Below are 21,333 nucleotides of genomic sequence, written 5' to 3' on the forward strand. Positions count from 1 at the left end.
GTTTTCTTCTTGGTTTGGCTTTCTAATTAGTATCTCTGAATGACTGAGTAAATCAATGCAAACTGAGCCATGAAGTAGAACATTATGTTGGTGATATTTAATAATATTATCAATAGTACAATACTATCACTCAAAAATTCATGTCAACACATATCTTACTGCAGTGATATGCAAATTGATTTTTAGTACTTCAAATATGATTTCTGAAGACCCTCTGGTATATCTAGCATCTTGTAGTAAATTACATATTCATAGTGTATTGCCATTACTTCCAAAATATAATATAATCTGTAATTCTTCCCTGGAGCTCCAAAGTCTAGTTTTCGTGTATTTAGCAAGTAAAAAGGATATAAGAGTGAGGTCAATGGGTGGTTTCTCTGAAGTAATTATGTGACTATTCCGTGTGCGTGTGTGTGTGTGTGTGTGTGTGTGTTTGCAAATGTGTGTATATATGTGTATAATAACCGATTTTAAATAATGAACTATGATTGGTAAGAGAGCCAGCCAGACTGAAATTCTCTCTCTTCCTCTGTCTCTGACTCTGTGTCTCTCTCCCCACTCAGAGACAGCATGGGCATAGGTATTAGAATGAATAAATTTGTTTGAAAACTTCAGTGGAGTCCCCATTTTTCCACCTTTTTGTTCTGTAATACCAGGTGAGTTCTTTTAATTTTCTGAGACTCAGTCTAATTTTAAAGACTTATTGATGCTTTATTTGTATCACAAAGCAGGTGTGGGGCTGGATGAAATGCTATGAAAATATTTTACACAGCTCTAATATACCACATAAAGGCAAGTCATTACTATTAATGTTGAATATTAAATATTTATTGTTACTGCTGTTGGACCATATCAACCCATGGCTGTCCTAGTAAGCTCAGACAGGCCAGGTAGGTGTCAGAGATCAGCATTAAATCACAAGAGATAGTAGTTCCAGCAAGTAAGAGGTGTAACAGGTGAAGAAAACCTTGTAGAAAATAATACAAGGAAGCTCAAAGAATATAGCAGTTAAGATCAGGATGATGTCTCAGCAGATGATGGTGCCTTTGTAAGGAAGACTGAAGTTTAGGAGAAAACCCAGGATCTTCAGAATCCCTTGAGGAAGGACAGAAAGTTCTGATATTCAGTATAAGTGTGTGTGCTGGGCAGAGAAACAAGGCAGAGACTCAGACTAAAGAAAACAACCCTTGGAATGAATTACTAAAACTGAAATATTAAGACAACCATTTCCAGTTGAGAAAAACCAAATGTCTAGTTACTGTAAAAAATAGTACTCTTTTGTATATTGACTATTATAAATAACGCTGCTATGAACATTGGGGTGCATATATTTTCAAATAAGTGTTTTCATTTTCTTTGAATAAATACTCAGGAGTAGAAACACTGGATCATATGGCAGTTCTATTTTCAATTTTTTCAGGAACTTCCTTACTGTTTTCCATAGTGACTGTACCTGGGACTTCCCTGGTGGCGCAGTGGTTAAGAATCTGCCTGCCAATGCAGGGGACACGGGTTTGAACCCTGGTCCAGGAAGATCCCACATGCCGTGGAGCAACTAAGCCCTTGCGCCACAACTACTGAGCCTGTGCGCATAGAGCCTGTGCTCTGCAACAAGGGAAGCCACTGCAATGAAAAGCCCGCGCACCGCAACGAAGACCCAATGCAGCCAAATAAATAAATTAAATAAATAAATTCATAGTGACTGTATCAATTTACATTCCCATTAACAGTGTACTAGGGTTCCCTTTTCTCCACATCCTCTCCAAGACTTGCTATTTTTTGTCTTTTTGATGATAGAGATTCTAAAAGGTGTGAGATATATCTCACTGTGGTTTGATTTGCATTTCCCTGACGATTAGTGGTGCTGAGTATCTCTTCAAGTTCCTGTTGGTCATCTATATGTCTTCTTTGGAAAAATGCCTATTCAGGTCCTCTGCCCATTTTTTAATCAGGTTGTTTTATTGATATTGAAATTTATGTGTTCTTTATATATTTCGGATATTACCCCTTATCAGACATATCATTTGCAAATATCTTCTCCTATTCTATAGGTTTCCTTTTTCTTTTGTTGATGGTTTCCTGCCCTATGCAAAAGCTTTTACGGTTGATTAGGTCTTATTTGTTTATTTTTGCTTTTGTTTCCCTTGCCTGAGGCAAAAGATCCAAAAAATATTACTAAGACCAATGTCAAAGATCACATTGTGTTTTTTCATTTACATGTGTAGTCTAAAAAATAAAAAAAAAGAACAAATATAACAAAACCAAAATAGACTCACGGATACAGATAACAGACTAGTGGTTACCAGATGTTAGAGGTGTGGAATGTGGGGCGTGAAAGGGGAAAGGGATTAAGAGATAAAAAATACTAGGTATAAAATAAATAAGTTACAAGGATGTAATGTACAGCACAGGGAATATAGCCAGTATTTTATAACTTTATGTGGGGTATAATCTATAAAAATATCGAATCACTATGTTGTACACCTGAAACTAATCTAATACTGTAAGTCAAATATACTTCAATAAAAAAGTCTCTGTAAAAATAATAATACTCTTTATTTCAAGCTACTAAATGTTTCCTGCTATGAATCTAAAATTTATAGGATCCTATTAACAATTTAAAGTGAATTATAGTAGTTTTTAAGTGTCAAATTAAATTTATAGTTAATCTTCTATGACCTTTCTATGTTCTTGTATAACAATGGCTGTTTTTAAGACATTATGGAGAGAACTATGTAAAAAAAAAAAAAAAAAAACCCACAAATGCGGGAATATCTGCTGTCTCTGTTCCATTTGCTTTGGCAGGGAGAAAGCAGGTTTCATTGTCATTTAAAAATGTGGCTTAATTTTAAAATATACATTATTTAAAAACACCAGTCAGGGAGTGTGTGGAATCAATTATGTAAAGTGATGTATATATGTAAAATTTCTTCATTTCAAGTCACACATTCACTTTAACCTCAGTTATCTATGTTTAGTGGTGATTAGAGATAGTCACACAGGAAATGACAGAGCTCTTTAAAAGAAAAATTACATTTTATATACCATCTTCTAAAAAGTGTAACTGAATTTTCTGAATAGTTATTAAGTTAAAAATCCAAATTATTTCTTTCGCTAAGATGATCCAAAACAAAAAATTCAGTTTCTCCAGGCAAATAAAATCTCCTGATTTCAGTAAAGTACCAGGAAAATAGTGGCCCCTTCCTCTATAAAATGATTTCAAAGTATGGACACATCTATGGGTAAATGAGAAAGAAAAATAAATTTATTTCTTGAAACTATACCAAATATATACCTAAGCTCCCAAATCATGAACCTCACATAAAATGAGACTCAGGTACTTAATGAAAGTAGTAAAGTGATTCAAGAGAAGTTAAGAAGAAATGATTTATGTTTTGAAAACCAGACTTATCCCAATATCAAGAGTATATTGTTGAAAACGTTTCATTCAATTGAAAGTAAATCAAAAAATACATAAATACAATTATCTAGAAGGATAATCTTTTACTGAGTCCTTATCTGAACCTTCATTGGGAAAAAAAAAAAAAAACGGAATAATTTAACTGTCCATGGATGTTCACCAACTCAGTAAATGTATGTATGCCCCATTTCTGGATTGTACATGGGAACAAGTAATTTTGTTTTATGTCTAGTACACAAAGCAAGAAAGATTTCTTTGGGAGAAAGTGGATACAGTTTGGCAACAGAGCAAATTCTCAGAGAGGAAGGAAGATGATATATTCTATTTTGCCTTGTATGGTAGGTTTTACTGAACTTCAGCATAATTGCTTTCATGATTTAATTTATTTTCTTTGTTTCCTAATCTGATGTTAGTTCCACTTTAGGGTAAAGTGGAAAATCTATACCTTGGGCCAACTATCTCACTGGATGGAAATGTGGAATTGCCTCTCATGGGCAGTACATTAATATCATTCCAAAACTGATTACCTTTGGTTATTTATCTCAGTTGGTCAAAGCAAAGTTTTAATGAAGATTAGATCATTTACCATGAATATAGGGAGTGTAGTATCAATCACTGGAAGGAGAATTTAAACTTGTTATTGTCTTTCCATGGGCTTTTTACCCATTTTAAACCAGTTATTTTATAAACAAAAGTAGACCAGACAGAATGGATTGTTGTCTATAAAAATGATGAGACAGGATGAATTTAATGACTGTTAGATCGCTGCTTACTCCAGTAAATCACCTAAGACATCAGCAGAGAGAACGTTGCCTAAAAGTTTTTGAAATAAAGCAATTCTAGGAATTAGATGGTACACAGAGAAAATGTGTATTATAACCTGAAGTAACTGACAGGTTAGGGCTTCTGGGTGGATGGTCCAAAAGTTAGAATCAATAGTCCATGTGAGCGTTTTTCAGAAATTCCTTTGCAATTTCATCCAATTACAGGGTCTTCAAGGATAAAGCTTATGGAAAACACACACACACACAGAGCTTTGTAATATGTTTCCATTTCTTCTCTCTCAAATTAACCAAAAATCTAGATCAGGGGTTGGCAAACTACAAGCAGTTGCCCAAATCTGGCTAGCTACTTGTTTTTGTAGATAAATTTTACAGGAACGTGGCCATGCCCATTGATTTACATATTGTTTATGTCTGACTTTTTGCTGTTCTGGAAGAGTTGAGGAGTAGCTGGAAGACTGTAGGTCCTGAAAAACTGAAAATATTTACTGTACAATCCTTTAAAGTAAAAGTTGGCAGACAACAGATAAAGATATTAAGACAAGACGAAAGACCCTTTCCTTCCCTAAACACATGGTGGACCTTGTATGCTACCCTCCCTCCCCACGAAACATAAACACAGCATGCCCCTTATATTTTTTTATCTCTTTACCTCTAAAATTAAAGTCTTAAATTAGGGAATTGAAAATCAGAAGAAATCAAAGAGTCAAAAATGGTTGTTAAATTTTTGTGGAGGGGAAAGATGAAATAGGCTGCGGCAGGCCAACGTTCCCATTGAGAACAGTAGCCAAAAAATAGGTAAGCCACAAAAATCATACTTCCTCCCTGCCACTCTTTGTTATTTCTTTAGAATATTCTCATAAATTTTTCTATGATAGGAATCCTAGAATATATCCTCTATGTATGTCATTGAGCCTCATATTTTATTTGATCAAGAGTGAAGGCTTTCAAATAATGGGAAAAAAAGAACAAGTGAATATTTGGATTCACTGAAGATTATACTTACCATATGGATAATTAAGAGCTTTGAAATGGATCACAAGGCTTAAACTTACAAAGTTTGTTTCTTTGAATTGTATTGAAATAGACTGTTTTGTTATTTTTCTCATATTGACTTATGTCACATGTAAAAGACAAAATGCTCTAGACAATTAAGGAGGTGATATTTTTTTCAGGCTATAGCAGTTGGGAGATCATTAATAAGAGACTTCTCAAAGAAATGGAAAAGGGTCTTGGGACTTATAGAGGCAGGCCAGCAAGAGAATCATCCAAGAGTCCACAAGAGGTTATGAGGAAGAATGGAGACAGTTTTATCTTAGTCATTTAGAAAGGATGGAGGTGGGCATTTATCTCAGAATATACAGGAGCAGTATGATCCTTTGAAGTTAGTAACTTCTTGGGGGCAAAAACATAGGTAGGGAGCTTTCTCAACCATTGCTGTCTTCCTGGACCACAGATAGAGTTGACTTAGATAGAGTCCAACATTATGTTGCAGATAAAGCTATTAAAAAATAGGGCACATACATGATAAATGAATACATAAATAAAAGCTTCATAAATAATAAATCTATTACTTATTCTTCTTTTTAAACCATATCATTATAAATTTTTAGCATTTTCAACCTTGATCATATCAGTTAACATACTGAATACAACTTTTGATAATGGGAATTTGATAAATGAGAATAATAAATAACTACTAAAATCCAAATGCACTATCATTTATTTGGGGTCACAGTCAGTGTTCATGGCACTAAGAATTAACTAATTAGATTATTGTCTTGGTTGAAATGCTATAGAAAGTTAAAGTGTGAATATAGAAATTATTCTTATATTTTTTTCAATGGTATAATATAGTTATATATTCCAAAGTCTAGAACTTTTTCCAAATTTATATAATGGCATACATGTAAAGCATAATGGCTATCATTCAACATTATGAGAATTGTGGAAATGGGACCAGTGCTTGGGAATATAATAGGGGCATTTGTCTCTCAGTGAGGAAATTAAGGAAGACTATGCTATTCTCAAAGTGGGTATAATTGTTCCCATACTCTCTTACAATGCGGTTTTGTTCCTCTCCTCTCCTTCAGTCTGCCTCGATAAGTGACTTGATTTACCCAGATAAAAATGTTAGGCAAATTCTGGGCCCAGATGTCAAGAAGCTTGCAGCTTTCAATCTTCCTGTCTTGGGAGGCTACCCTGAGACCCCCATGGGAGGAAACTGGTCTAGCTTCCTGGAGGGTGAGAGGCCTCATGGAAGAGAACTGAAGGCTTCCAGGGAATTGCCTACACTCACTGCCAGATCTGCTAGAAAAACCGGTTGGCTTCCAGTCAGGTCACCTAGCAACTGCATGAGGAAGGGCAGGTGAAAGCACCACAGGACCACCCAGCAATTTACTGAATGGTGAGAAGTTATTGCTATTTTAAACTACTACAAATCGGAGTGCATTTTTATACAGGATTGGTTAACCTAGCACATTTACTTCAGTTAAAATTGATGCATTTGAAAACAATTATTCTAGGAAGTTATCAAATACTATGTATTGATGTTATAGCTTGCTATATTGGTTGGCTTGCCATAATTTTGCACTTTCTAGAACATGTATTGTTCATTGCATAGACCTCCCTCTTGGGAAAAATATATATATTATATATATATATATATATATATATTTAAATTCTAGACCATTATATATAATTGTATGCAGGAAAAGTGGCTCTTTTGGTTTGTATATTTTTAAAGCTACACAAAACAGTTTTACTGGTAATGCTTTAAGCCTTACTTTTTGGTAACTATCAACCTTTTTTGAAGTCAAGGATTTGCTTCTGAGTGACCTGAAGTTTTCCAACTGGAGGGCATTTGAGTTGGACTGGGTACAAAGCACTGTGAACTGAAGACTGTCATCAGATCCACTTGAGTAATTCCCATTGCCTTCATCTAAGGCCATCATTTAGCCAAAGACATTTTTGTAGTTTATTAAATTGGCTTTTTGACTAGCTTTGAGTCAATGAGCCCAACTGTTAGAAAATTGCCAAGGCAACCTGAGAAAAGTCATTATTTTGTATAAAGCTAGTGGAGGAAGAAATCTTTATAGTTAAAGCCTCCAGCCGCTCTCAGGTTCAGTCATCCTCAGGATGACCTGAAATGACCTTATTCACACGAAGTCATGAGTAAAATGCGAAACGTACTTAACATTTTAAGTTGCTGGTTTATCATGTGAAATACCTCATTCTAATTTAAAGTACTTTCAAGAACCGAATTAAAAAATACTAGTTTTCCCTTCTTCAGTGGACCTTTGGGAGAACACATGGTGTGGTATAGGTAAGAACTCAAGTCTAAAAGCTTCAAAATGTTGCTTCTCCTGGGTTGCCTGGGTGCTTGAGAAATATTTGTCATTGTTGTCTGCTTTTTTGCTTGATAAGAATTTAGAAACGTTTAGCTTAAAAAGAAGTAAATTGGACTCCAGTTTCTTAAAAAGACACTATTCTAGACACTCTCAGTGTCCAGCCTGTATCTTGCAAAATTTTGACAAGTGGCTATATTTTTGGAACTTAAATCAACTTGAACATCAAGTTTTAATTTCCCAGATATATTTTGATGTAATTCCTTTTTTTTTTAATGTAAATATATATATATATATATATTTAGCGCTTGGTGCAATAAGTGAATTGCCTTATGGCTAAACTCATAACAAAACATGTCAGCGGTGATTATCATTTCGGATGTAAATATTAACTATGGGAATGTTCATGGCAAGATTGGTGTAAACCTTTTTCCCTTCCATTTTTTTAAACGTTATATAATTAGCATAGACCAAAATACTAATTACTGGGTCATACATTGATACTTTAAGAATCCTATGGTGGTTAGTGTGTTTTATTGAGCTGCCTGTGTAATTTCAGTTTATTTGGTTTTTAAAACTTGTTTTCTACAATTTTTTATTGTACCCTCTTTGACATAACAAACGTTCTGAAGATTTGATCATTTGGGGAATATAATAATCTACTTTCCCACTCTTCTAATATGAATATTTCTACTGAAAAAGTTGATACTGTATAAAACCAAGATGAGAAAATTTCTAGATTACTTTCAGTTTTGCATGTTGCAATTGTAAATGCAGTTCACTTTCCTTGAGGAATATGTTTTATTATTGGAAGAAAAATAGAAAGAGCATTTTCTCCCAGAAAAAGGCAACAGAATCACATAGGAGAGAAAATTTCCTCTAATAATTAGATAACACCATTTTAGTTGTTGGGACATAGCCAGACTGTAAGCTTGAGTTTCTGGGGCTATAGAATTGTTTTGTTTTCTAACTCCATAGCAAAGTTTCAATTAAAAATTGAATTCAGTTTGGTTCAAAAGATATTAACTGAGTGTACTGACTTCTACAGAGGCAAAATACATCAAATAATGCTGTAGTTTTGGCAATGCCATACTCATGAGAAAATGAAAAAAGAAATTGTACTATTTAGTTTCTGAAATATATGTTCCACGGTTAATGTATCATTTATTTTAAAAATATGTAATCTGTACCTACAATTGTATCAGGACTGCTGTTTAATAAGCTTAGTATATATAAGACACGAATAGCACAGACATAGTGTAGTTTCAAAAATTATTCAGTTTATATTATCATTATATTCTTTAAAGGAGGTATTTAATACCAGTTTATTCATTCTGTCAAATTTTATTTTGCTTTAACAAAACTTCTTTAACTTTCATTATCTATTAAGTCTACAAGTATGGACAATGATCCAATTACTTATATATAAAATATTAGTTTTATTATAATTAAATAAATTATAATAATTTATTAATATTTAATATTAATATTAAATAATTAATAGCTTTTCAAAATAATCAAATTATATCCAATGCTTAATTTTAAAATAATGTTATCCAAATATTCTCTGACAAAAGCTGTTTTAAAAATTTGAACTCTTGGGACTGACAGCAGTCATGTAAATTAAAATTTGTAACAAATAGCATTTTTTCTAGTTTCAGAAAATAACATATTATATTATCATTGAGCCATAAAGACAGTACTTTTTCAACTATTTTTTAAGTTATGTTATCATTGCAGAATGGACTAAAAATGTTATATGTTTTTGAAATATATGAAATTATGATGTTGATAAATTCCAATATGGTTCAAAGAGCATAGAGTATATATAAATATATGTATCTAGATTATATCTATATTTATTTCTTTGTCTATATATACATCTCTTTCAATATTCCATCACATAGCCCAGTGTCACTGTGCAAAATCTGGGGAATTTTGGGAAAGCAGAAAACAAGTTCAAATTATTCCCATATTCTAATACTCTACTCAAATATAATCAACTCCGGGAATCACCTCCTAAACATCAGTGTTAACCTCTCTGCCTTGTAACCTTGCTCCTGACTTCATCCATGTCACATGACACAGGCATTCACCTATGAGGAGGCTCTAGCTCTGTACTCTGACCTGCACTTAATATTTAATTTACAATTTATTAAGGCTGTTCATCCTCATTTTCTGGCACTGAATCTTGCCATATGTTTATCTAGCTAGCAGTGTGTTAGCTTAAATACCTTGGTATCTAATTATTTGTATCACAATACTTGGAATGGAGCTTAAAAGAAAACAAAAACGGGTCAATATGATTTTTGTTGCATACTTTGCATGTAACACCTCATTTGAATCTCACAAAACCCATATGATGTCGGTTCTATCGTTATATTCAGATTTGGGGAGACAACTAATGCACGAAGAAATGTTATGCCTTATGTCAAAATAGAAGAGGCTAGATGTGAACACAAGTCTAACTTCTGGTCAGTATTTTTACTATAAATCCATTAATGAAGTCTTTACCTGGAAGATCTATACCATGTAAATAAGTTTCAAATAATATTTTTTTAGAAAGTGAAAAGTTATTTTATACTGCTTTAACTTATTGCCTAGAGGTAGCTAACCTATCTGCATTGATGTGAATTATCTAAACTCAGTCTCAATCTTTTACCTAAAATATATCTTGTTAACTCTGAAAATTAAAGTTAAATATATAATGTCATTCTTAAACCACATAGTCTCTATACCATTGTATTACATTTTAAGGGGATTATGATTAATTATCAATAGTATATCTCAGAATTAGGTAGGAAAAACAAGTTCAATCTACAAATTCAATCAGTAATTGATAAAAAGTTAATTATGCAATGCCTGTGGGCAAATGCTCAGTCTCAAATCAGTGATTTTGGTGACATAAATTAGCAGAAATTTCCAAAATAATATGTCAGGACCCTCAAACTGTCACTAGCATTCAAAACAGGTCCCAGTTGTGTTATTATGGGGTAGTAACAAAAGCAGATGGATTCTAGAAAGCTACAATTTCGACATTATTATGGCCTTAAAAATTGTCAAACTGTCCCTATGAGGCAACAAATAGAATCAAAACAGAATTAAAGTAAGAATCAAAAATTTTGGTAGGTTGTTTTGTCCAAGGACTCAAATTAAAGTCCTACATCATGACCAGGACGTTCTTGCTGGACTACAACACATTTGTAAAACGCTCTGCTTTTCTCTAATATGGTTTTTATCTCTTGGAGATCATCCTTTTCTCGCTACTGAAGTAAAACGGGGATCGATAATGGTTATCACTAAAATAACTAGATGAAGCATCAATAGTGTCTTCTACTAACCATATTATACTGAAGCAGAGGTGGCCATGGACAGAGGGTATTGAGTCATGACAAAAAGTCTGCACACAAACTTTTCTTTCCAAGGAGGTCGTTAGAGTGAAGAAATGACATCAAATGCCCAATGTGGCCCAACTTCTAGTCTCTCAGCCTTACGTTCTATCCTCAGGTGGACGGTTCATTTGTTCCTGATGGAATGAAAAAAGCTGCTGTGAAAATCCAACTGCAAGTCTTTGTGAAATGGATGTTTCATTTTCTTAGAGAAATAGCTAGACATGTGCTTGATTGGTCATGTAACATATATGTATGTAAATATATGTTAATAGCCAATGGCTACACCATTTTGCTTTTAACCAGTGGTATAAGAGAGTTCAAGTTGCTCCAGATTCTTGCCCATCCTTGGTATTTAAGGTTTTTAATTTGAGCCATTTTACTAGGTGGATATTTGTCTCTTATTGTGGCTTTTATTTGTATTTCCTTGAATGCATTTTGAACCACATATTTTTTTCCCTCAGAAATGTTAAGTTTTAAAAATGGTACAGATGAACCGGTTTGCAAGGCAGAAATAGAGACACAGATGTAGAGAACAAACGTATGGACACCAAAGGGGGAAAGGGGGGGGAGGGGTGATGGTGGTGGGATGAATTGGGAGATTGGGATTGACATATATACACTAATATGTATAAAATAGATAACTAATAAGGATCTGCTGTATAAAAAATTAAAAAAAAAAACCTTCTGGGTAGCACAGGGAACTCTACTCAATACTCTGTAATGACCTATATGGGAATAGAATCTAAGAAAGAGTAGATATATGTATATGTATAACTGATTCACTTTGCTGTATAGCAGAAACTAACACAACATTGTAAATCAACTACACTCCAATAAAAATTAATTTAAAAAATAAAACAAACAAAAAAGAAATAAGTTTTCTCCTAAATAATTGATAGATGTTGTTGATTTCTAGTAGACCAGCATGTCTGACAACCCTGGTACATTAACTTGCTGGGGCCACCATAGCAATACACCACAGACTGGGTATTTATTTCTTGCAATTCTGGAGGCTGGATGCCCAAGATCAAGGTGTCAGCAGGTTTACTTTTTTTCCAAGGCCTCTTTCTTGGTTCGCAGCTGTCTACCTTCTTGCTTTGCCCTCACATGCTGTCCTTCCATCTGTGTTGTCTTTGTCATAATCTCCTCTTTTTATAAGGACATCAGTAATATTGAATTAGGCCCTACCCCAAGGACTCGATTTTAACTCGAAAGGTCCTGTCTCCAAATGCAGCCACATTCTGAGCTCCTGGGACTTAGCACATTGACATAAGGATCTGGGGGGACACAATTCAGTGCACAACACAGGTCAGAACTACTCAGACACGGTTTTGTTATATAAGAATAGTGAAATATAATAGAGTCTGACTACAGTTTTCATGTTTGGCTGCTAATGGCTTTCAAGCCCTCTACCCGCTTCTCTTTCTGCCCCCATCTTGTCCAGCTCAGAAGAACCCTGAATGCTGCAAGCACACAAGCCATGGCCTTTACCAGGGAACCTTCATCCCATCCCCACCTCCTAACCACCCCAAATCCTCAAACTATTTTAGGATCTTCTTGGTCTTAAAAGGACCCTGCTCTCTCCAAAATGCCTCATCAAGTGAATAATACATATATTCATACTCTATTGCTGCACGTATAGTACCATCAGTCTCAATATTGGAAGCTATTTTAGCTGTGAGGTGCAGCGCACTTTGGGGGTGATCAGAATACCAGGATATTCCTTGTAATTTACTTTTGTTGAAAGTTAATGATTGCTCTCACAAAAGGTGTGCCCAGAGACAACTATTTGACAATTTAATATTAGTTAATTGCAACTAATCAAACAAATCTTGCAAAGAAAATGATAATACTTAAAAAAAGGAAGAGGGTAGCTGAACTGTTTAAATTATGAGAGTTCTTAGAGCATTGAATATTTAATTTTGAAATTCCAACATTGCCATTTAGAGTATTTCAAAGTATGAATGAATCTTTTAATAAAACTTCTTGGTAAAAATTTGGTGGAATATATTAAAAAATCAAAATTAAAAAAAGCTTATTTAACGTTTTGCTTTACGAATATATTTATTAAAGAAAAGTACTCAGAGACAAAAATATATCAACTGTGAAGATATGTGAGCAAAGAAACAACAACCAAAAAAAAAAAAAAAAAAAAGACCTTTGGAAGGGGGGCTATCAACACAATTTACTACCAAACCCGGAACCACAAAGCAGGTGGGCTCTGAGTTGTAATATTGATTTCAAGGTTGTCATCACTAAGGCAATGACCGTAATTCTCTATCAGAGTGGCTCATGCAGTAGAGTCTGTTCTAATCCAGTCCAGATATTCTTCTGTTCCAAGCAATTTCAGTTTAATCTAGTCTCATCCAGGATTCTCACTTCTTCCTTTAGGGACTTAGTTGCTGAAGCAATTCATATGTTGCCAGGACACATCAGTCAACGGCTAGAAATAACGTTCAGATCTGCCAGCTCCATATCCCTGAGTTTTATAGCTAATGGGTTTCAGCACCCTCCCCCAAAGCTCCCTACTTCTTTAGTATTCTTGGGTGTGTCCTAATTCTTCTGCATGTGTTGTCAAACAATGCCACCTGTGCTCTTCCTGACACCCCTCCCCTTTCTCCAGCCCCCGCATTTGCTGGTGGTGCTGCCTGAGCTCTCCAACCCACACAATGCTCCATGGGACAGTGGGACTGTGCTGGGCTCCCACAGGGTCCTGCCTGTGCGGATACAGACAGCCCAAATTCCATTAGCCTGGTGCCGATGAGGCATTAGATAGATGGGCCCCAGGCTGAGCAACTGGAGTTCATCCCCTGTGGAAAGTTACTCCAAAATAGCAGGAGGGAAGAGAAGCTAAGCCCTGTCTAGATAAGAGATAAAAGACCACGTGTTCCTCATTCTCGAAGTCAAGGGGACCTTCACGACTGCACTTGCGCAGAAAAGCTCCTTGAAGATCAAAAAGGGAGGGGGCACCACCCCATGGTAGGTGATGTCAACCTACCCATAGACCTCTTTGCTAAGAGATGTGCGCTCACCTATGGGAGGACCCTGAGATATACCAAATACGGACTCAGAACCAGGCAAAGCAAGATGATTGGCCAAAGGAAACATGGAAGAAATGGCCTGTATAAGTGATTCAAACTCCCACAAGAGAGTGACTCTCTGAGTCCGCCCGTGTGTCTCTCCACACGTACCCTTTTTCCTCCTAATAAACACGTGTTTCACTACTTTCCATCTCTATGTGGAAATTCATATCTACACAGCTGATGGGCCAGGGCCTTGTCACTGCCCACTGGTCCCTGGTGGTCTAGTGGCTGGGATTCAGCGCTATCCCTGCTGCAGCCTAACCTCAGTCTCTGGCCTGGAACCGAAATCCTGTTTCAAGCCACTGCAGGCCGAGGCCACCCGAGATCACAGAGAGCATCTTTATCTGGTTGAAACAATGCCTGTCAAACAGGATGAACCAAATTCTGTACAAGGTCTCTCTCCGTATCTCTCTCTCTTTCTCTCTCTTATATACACATATATATGTGTGCTCATGTGTTTATACATATATATGCACACAAATTTTACCTATTATATTTATACTTATAACATATGCATATTATAATATATAATACATTATATATAATATATATATTACGTACATGTTTAGATGTATTATATATATCATATTATGTATATATGTACTTTGAAATCTCTATTTGTACAAATATTCCATAACCCATAGTTTTACACACATCAATTCTGTGGTTTTAAGATAGTCAAGCATGAATACAATATTTAGTGTTTATCCAATAAGAATTTATCAAACGGTTACTACATTACTATGTGGGAAAAAGAACATCTTTAGAATTTGTATGTCTATCTTATGTATTATAAATTACATATACAAATGTATATATTAGAAGTAAAATGTACGTATTTTAAATTAAAAAATGTTTGCTTTCAGAAGACAACTAGAATTAAATGTCTTATTTTCTATGTTATTTTCTATTTTGTTAAGGTTTATAGTCTCAAAGATTGAATAAAAACTAAATTAAGATCTAAATCTCTTCCTGATCCCTCTGAATGACTTGACCAACGTCTGTAAACCTCCAGTCACCATCAAAACCCATAATAATTTTAACCGTTAAGTAAAATTCATAGTAATTCAACATTATGTACAAATGATTTGGAATATGAGCATAATCCTAGTCCTTTAGGTTCTAATTCAATTCAAATAAATAAATGGGTTTTGGGGCTATTTCAGAGATTGTGGATTTTTCCTGACATGAAAGACTTCCACTAATATAAGAAATTCACTTGACCCGTAAGTTGTTGTAGGATTGAAAGTTCAGGTACCCTTTGAGAGAAGCTTCTCAATCAAATTTAATGTCAGTTAGGTCAAACCTCTTTTTAATTTTATGCTACATTATACATCCCTCGGGGTTCATTGTTCCTTTTTTTTATAATGCTGTATATGTTTGATTATTTAAATTAACAGTCAAGAGGATGCATTCATTTCTGTGCCGATATGCAAATTACTGAAAACTTCTTTTTGAAAACCTTCTGTGTGCATTTTAATTCTTTTTGTCTTTCCAGGCATCATAACGGATAGCCAAAATATGTTCTCAGTTGCAGAAAAACCGGTGCCAAGTTTTTCAACTGTAAAAATATTTTTCTACTTCTGTTGTTTTTCCTGTCTATGCTATTAAAAGTTATCCTAGTTCTTAAAGCACAAGCCTCATAAAGCAAGTGTACCTAATTAGTCAGTTTGAGGTTAGAATATTGGGTGGGTGGCCTTGGAAGGCATGTTTTAAACAAGAATTTTTGAACCCAGTTTCCTCTTCTCTCCCTTTTAAAATACATCTGAATTTTAAAGTGAAAAGTATGATGATTTCTATTTACTGTGGCAAATTTTTATGGTGGATGTTCAGTGTTCTTTTTTTTTCACCTGTCAGCTGCCCCTGCAGAAGTATATAGTATTATTAACTTATATTCTTTGAAATCTTTATTTATACAAATATTCCATAGTCCATAGTTTTACACATACCTATTCTGTGGTTTTCAGATAGTCAAGCACAGATAACATATTTAACATTTATCTAATAAGAATTTATCAATGGGTACTATATTATTATGTGGGAAAAAATTAAGTTTTTAGAATGTGTATGTCTACCTTTAGCAAAGCCAGGAAATTTAGCACAATCAGGAAATGCAGCACTTGATTTGGGTCTTTGAGGATACAGAATGCATCTGTATGTGGTGATTAGAAGAAGGACATTTAGAGAAGAAGGAAGTGGAAATATGATACATAAAATTAGAGATATGGAAATGCACGATTAACATTCAAAAAATAGCTGGTAGATTGGATAGACAAAGTGCCTTATTTCTAGTGGAAAACAAATGAATGAAAAGATAACTCTCTACTGAGTTCCTAATATGTGTTAGTATTTTCATATAAATTATCTCATCCAGTCATGGTCATGATCTTAGGTACAGTCATTGTGATTTCACAGATCATAATATTCAGAATAAGACATGTGAATTAAGTTGTCTGGAATCACAAAGCCAAAAAGAAGCAAAGCCAAGATTGAACTCATGATGTGTGGGTTCTGAATCAGTGTTTTATTAGCTAGTTTCTAGCCACTAGAGCATGCTACCTTAAGATAAGACCAGCAGGTATTTTGGGACAAAGGGCTTGAGATACTTGGAAATCAGGGAAATCATTCTCTTCACATCTCCCACCCCTACCCATTCTTGGGGGACACTTTTGCCCACTATGTCACTGGTCCACCTCTAAACCCATCTTTTACTTCTGTAATATGTCTTTATATCATCCAATCATCTTACAGATTATAATTCTGAATCCTTGCCAAACTGAAAAACAGCACTTATTATTTTAATCCTTTCCCTTCTGTCAATAGATTTAAATAGAGACCTCAAATGTTTAGTCCCTTTCTAAAGTGTTCCCTTGTGCCCCCAGGAGAAGTCAATTATTAACCCAAGTTAACTCATAACAATCAGTATATGATTTTATGTTTAGAACCTTCTCCCACAAAATCAGTCGTTCTCAACTCTGGTTGACTATTTGAATCATATGGAGAACTTTTAGAAATACAAAATATCCTCTTGTCTCCCAAATATATTTATCTTGAGAGGGGCCAATAATCGGTCATTTTAAAGCTACCTGATTGTTTCAAACAGGCAGCCCATGTTTGAATGGGCTGTCCCATAATATAGTGAGTTAGGTTTATAGTTTAACCTATAGTATAACACTTTCTTTTCATGGGCAGGCACTGGTGATGCCCTTACTTGAAATATCTATGTATAATTCTTGTCCTGTTATACAATGATAAGAAAAAAGGATTGTAGTGGAAGAGAGGTAAAAACTTGAGAGGACTGATTATGTCCAGAGCAATGGAAGAAACCTAAGAGAATAATGCCAAGTCAGGAAAGAGAAATTTCAAGGAGGTAGCTGTAAAGTGTGCAAAATATTTCTTATATTTTATGGCAGATGATTCATACAAAAGGGATTTGCATTTGGTGAGTTGCTGATTATCATTAATCAGGAGGGCCATTCAAAATCGGAGTGGTGGAGATAGAAGACAACTTGAAAGGGGTTGAAGAATGAAGAACAAGCATGGAATTGGAGACAGGTGTAGGCATACTGCTATTATTGTTGCTGTTATTTTTAATATTTAGAAAAAGAAAGAAATGAACAAAAATATTAGAGGCTTACTTGGTCACCTTTTTTTTTTTTAAATTAATTAATTTATTTATTTAGTTTTGGCTGTGTTGGGTCTTTGTTTCTGTGCGAGGGCTTTCTCTAGTTGCAGCGAGCGGTGCGTGGGCCACCATCGTGGCCTCTCTTGTTGCGGAGCACAAGCTCCAGACGCGCAGGCTCAGTAGTTGTGGCCCACGGGCCCAGTTGCTCCGCGGCATGTGGGATCCTCCCAGACCAGTGCTCAAACCCTTGTCCCCTGCATTGGCAGGCAGATTCTCAACCACTGTGCCACCAGGGAAGCCCTTACTTGGTCATCTTTATTAGAAGAAAATTTAGTCTGGTTTAGCTTCTTTGTTTCATGTTAGCATGGAAACCGTTGAACAGGTCTGTAGAAAGTGATTATGGAGCTAGGGAAAGTGAAGTATTTTAAGTTGCTGTAGAATTCTCCCCTATAGAATTCAAAGTTGTTTCTTCTTGAAATAGTCTTTTCTTTCAGATTCTGCGGTAAAACTCCCATCACATCGCTCCTCTCTCTCTCTCTCTCCATTCCTGTCCCTTAAATATATTCTCCAAATTTCCTTCTTTGGCATTTTCTCTGTACAACCCTGCACCACACTGTTCAAAACATTGACTATATTCGCCCATGATTCTAACCACCATGATTTTTAACCACCATGTATGTACTATGAGAGCCAAATCTATTGTAAGTAGCATGGCAAACTTCCTAATCTGTAGATCTAAATTTCCAAAATCCTATGGACCACTCTATAAACTCAACATTTCCTAACTTGAATGTACTCTTCTCTTCAGCAACCATCTGTGATTTTCCTCTAGCTGTTAGCTGCATGAAATGCTCCACTCACCTCTAAATGACTGTGATTCCTTTACAAGTAGACTCCTTGTCCCCAGTTCTTTTCCCTAAATCTTTTAATCTTCCTTAAGTAGACCTAGGTCCCAAAATGGAAGTCTGGTTATGATACTGCCCTATAACTTCTGACTATTCTCCCTTCTGTTCAGAATGAGCTCCAAACTGAAATATATTTTCAATGCCCCTGCTTTTAAAGAAACTTCTCTAATACCTAAGAATTCAGTTTTAGCCCTGATGACATTAGACCTTTGTTTTCTTAGTGCACCCTGAATTGCACCCTTGAGTTTCTACATAACATGACTTGTAATTATAAACTTGTAAGTAATTAATGAGATATATTATATACCAGGTACTGTAAACTGAATGCTGAGGATGAGTGAGAAGAAAACAGGCAGGGCTAACAACAGTTTTAAGAATGGTAACATCCGCCCCACACAACTAAGGTGTGAAAAACCCTGACCTTCTTTTGGATTTGTGCTATAGGTACTCCGTATTTTTAGGGAATCAACCACCCTACATGCATCTATTGCATAAAAGTAAATGTATCTTTAAAGCCCTGTGCTGAGATCAGTCTTTGAAACTATCCACCACTTAAAGTGATTCTTCTGAACGATTTATGTGTTTGTCTCCAACCTTATGTTACAAACCTCCATAGGACAGCTTTACTAGTTCTTAAGAATGTTGGTTTCTTCCTCTAGACATTGCATATATTAATTGTTCAATACACCATCCTTTAATTATCTTTTTCATTCCTTTAATTGCAGAGGTCAGGGAAGGAAGTCTCTAGATACCACTCTATTTTAATCAACTCAATAATGTTCTGTGAATTGGGAGAATTTCTCAATATTCATTCCTGGACCGAAGAATTTAATGAGTCTTCCACTGGAGTAACAGTATCTGGGTTTTTTAACACCGAGTCAGCAACTACTGTTTTCCTCATGGCTCAAGTCTATGTTTCAATTTGTAGATTTATATGGTTTTCATTTGTGGACCAGTGGCATATATCTTAGACTGTGAAGAACATTTATATAAAAGGAGTTGTAGTGTTAGCAGGGTACTGTCTCACTTGTGAGTAAATCCATTTCATTGCGTGCTCCATAGTGGAGTTTCCACTACTGTGGGAAATCTGAATCTCTAACTTGGAAGGTTCATATATCATCTAGATGATATTAACAAATATTGCAGTACTTATTGTTCTGCTATAAAACATCCCACTCTTCTAAAGCCCTATTAAATATTAAAAAGAATGGCAACCACAGGGTAGAAATGAGGTCACTAGAATGAAAAATATAATTTAACTATTTTAGAAAGACGTGTTGCTAACCTTTAGCAAAGCACTACCTCTTAAAAAAGAAGACAGGTCTTTGTACTGAAGGATAGTTCTTTCAAATTAACATCTCCATGGCTAAAGTATAAATGAATGAGACCAGGATTAAATGTTCAATTAGAGGGCACACAGTTTCAGCAATTATCAGAAAGTTGCATTGGCAAAGAGTTTTGGAGTTGGCTGTGTTCCGTACATCTGAAATGAGGAGACCGTCTTCTACAAATCCCAAACTCAGCGGGTTTGGTAAAAAATTACTGGGCTGTCATTTATTCTTCTCCTGTAACTTAGGGAAGTGGAAAGATTTCATCCGTGATGTAGGGGAGGAAAAATGATCTTCCCTCTACCCTTCTAGGCTGAGACTCCCCAGTAATTAAAAAAAAACAGCATAACAGGAGAAAAACAGTAGTTTAATAACATGAATCCCTCCTGTACACATGAGAGACATCCAGGAAAATTTGAGTCACTCTTTGAAATGACCCAAGCTACCACCTTAAAGACCATCTTCAGCTAAAGACAAAGGAAGACGTTAGGGTAGAGAGGCCAGTTATGGCAACTTATCAGGCAAAGCACAATAAACAAAGATATGGCTGTCATGCAGAACTAAGTTGTCATCTTCTCCATTAATGAGAGTTTCTAGAGATTTAGTCACACTTTTCTTCCTGGTACAGAGTGGGAGATACCCTTACAAGTGGAGACTTCTCTTCTAAATATAAATGATTCTTAAAATTGGGTAACTTCTACTTGATTTTAAGATCTTCTCTGTGTCTGCTGTTTCTTAAAAATAATCAGCCTAAAATAATTCTGATGCCAAAGCGGTATATTTTGGGGTGACAAATTCTGCTCTCCTTCAGTGCCATCAGATAAGCCACATGTTCAGATGGCACAATATCTGGAAATGGAAAATGAATCAGGTCTATCTTTGCCCCAGTCTTAGTAGGAAGTTTGGTGGTTGTCTGTTGGCTTGTAATGGGTACAAATCTTCCTCAACATGAATGTTTTGGATATTTGTTGTTTTGGCAATTGTGATTGTTTTTGTCCTGACTCCCAAATTTTATATTAAGAATAGCCTCTCCTTTCTCATACTAGGTCCAATTCAAAATTGAAACACAACTTCCTTTCAATAATTATATATTAGATAGCTTTACAGTGTTCTCTTTTAAATATGTTGGGGCATGGACTGCCAACCAAAAATTGGCACTTGCCATCTGCCTCTACAAACATTAAGTCACTAACCACTGCAGCCACTGGCCATCAACACACCCTAAAAAGAGTTCAGAGTGGAGATCAGGAATGAGGCGCTCTGTGCTCTGGGAAAAACTGGCAGAACAAGCCTTTAGATAGTCAGATATTTTCAGGAGAAGATTTTATGAGCCCAATTCTTGCATGTCCTCATATCTAGAAAAGCACTAAAATCATTTACTGTGACATCTGCTCCTTGTGACCAGCAGCAAACCTCTGCCAAAATGTGTGCTTGACTGCGCATACCCCTC

Source organism: Eschrichtius robustus, chromosome 18 (assembly GCF_028021215.1).
Source record: "Eschrichtius robustus isolate mEscRob2 chromosome 18, mEscRob2.pri, whole genome shotgun sequence".
NCBI lineage: Eukaryota > Metazoa > Chordata > Mammalia > Artiodactyla > Eschrichtiidae > Eschrichtius > Eschrichtius robustus.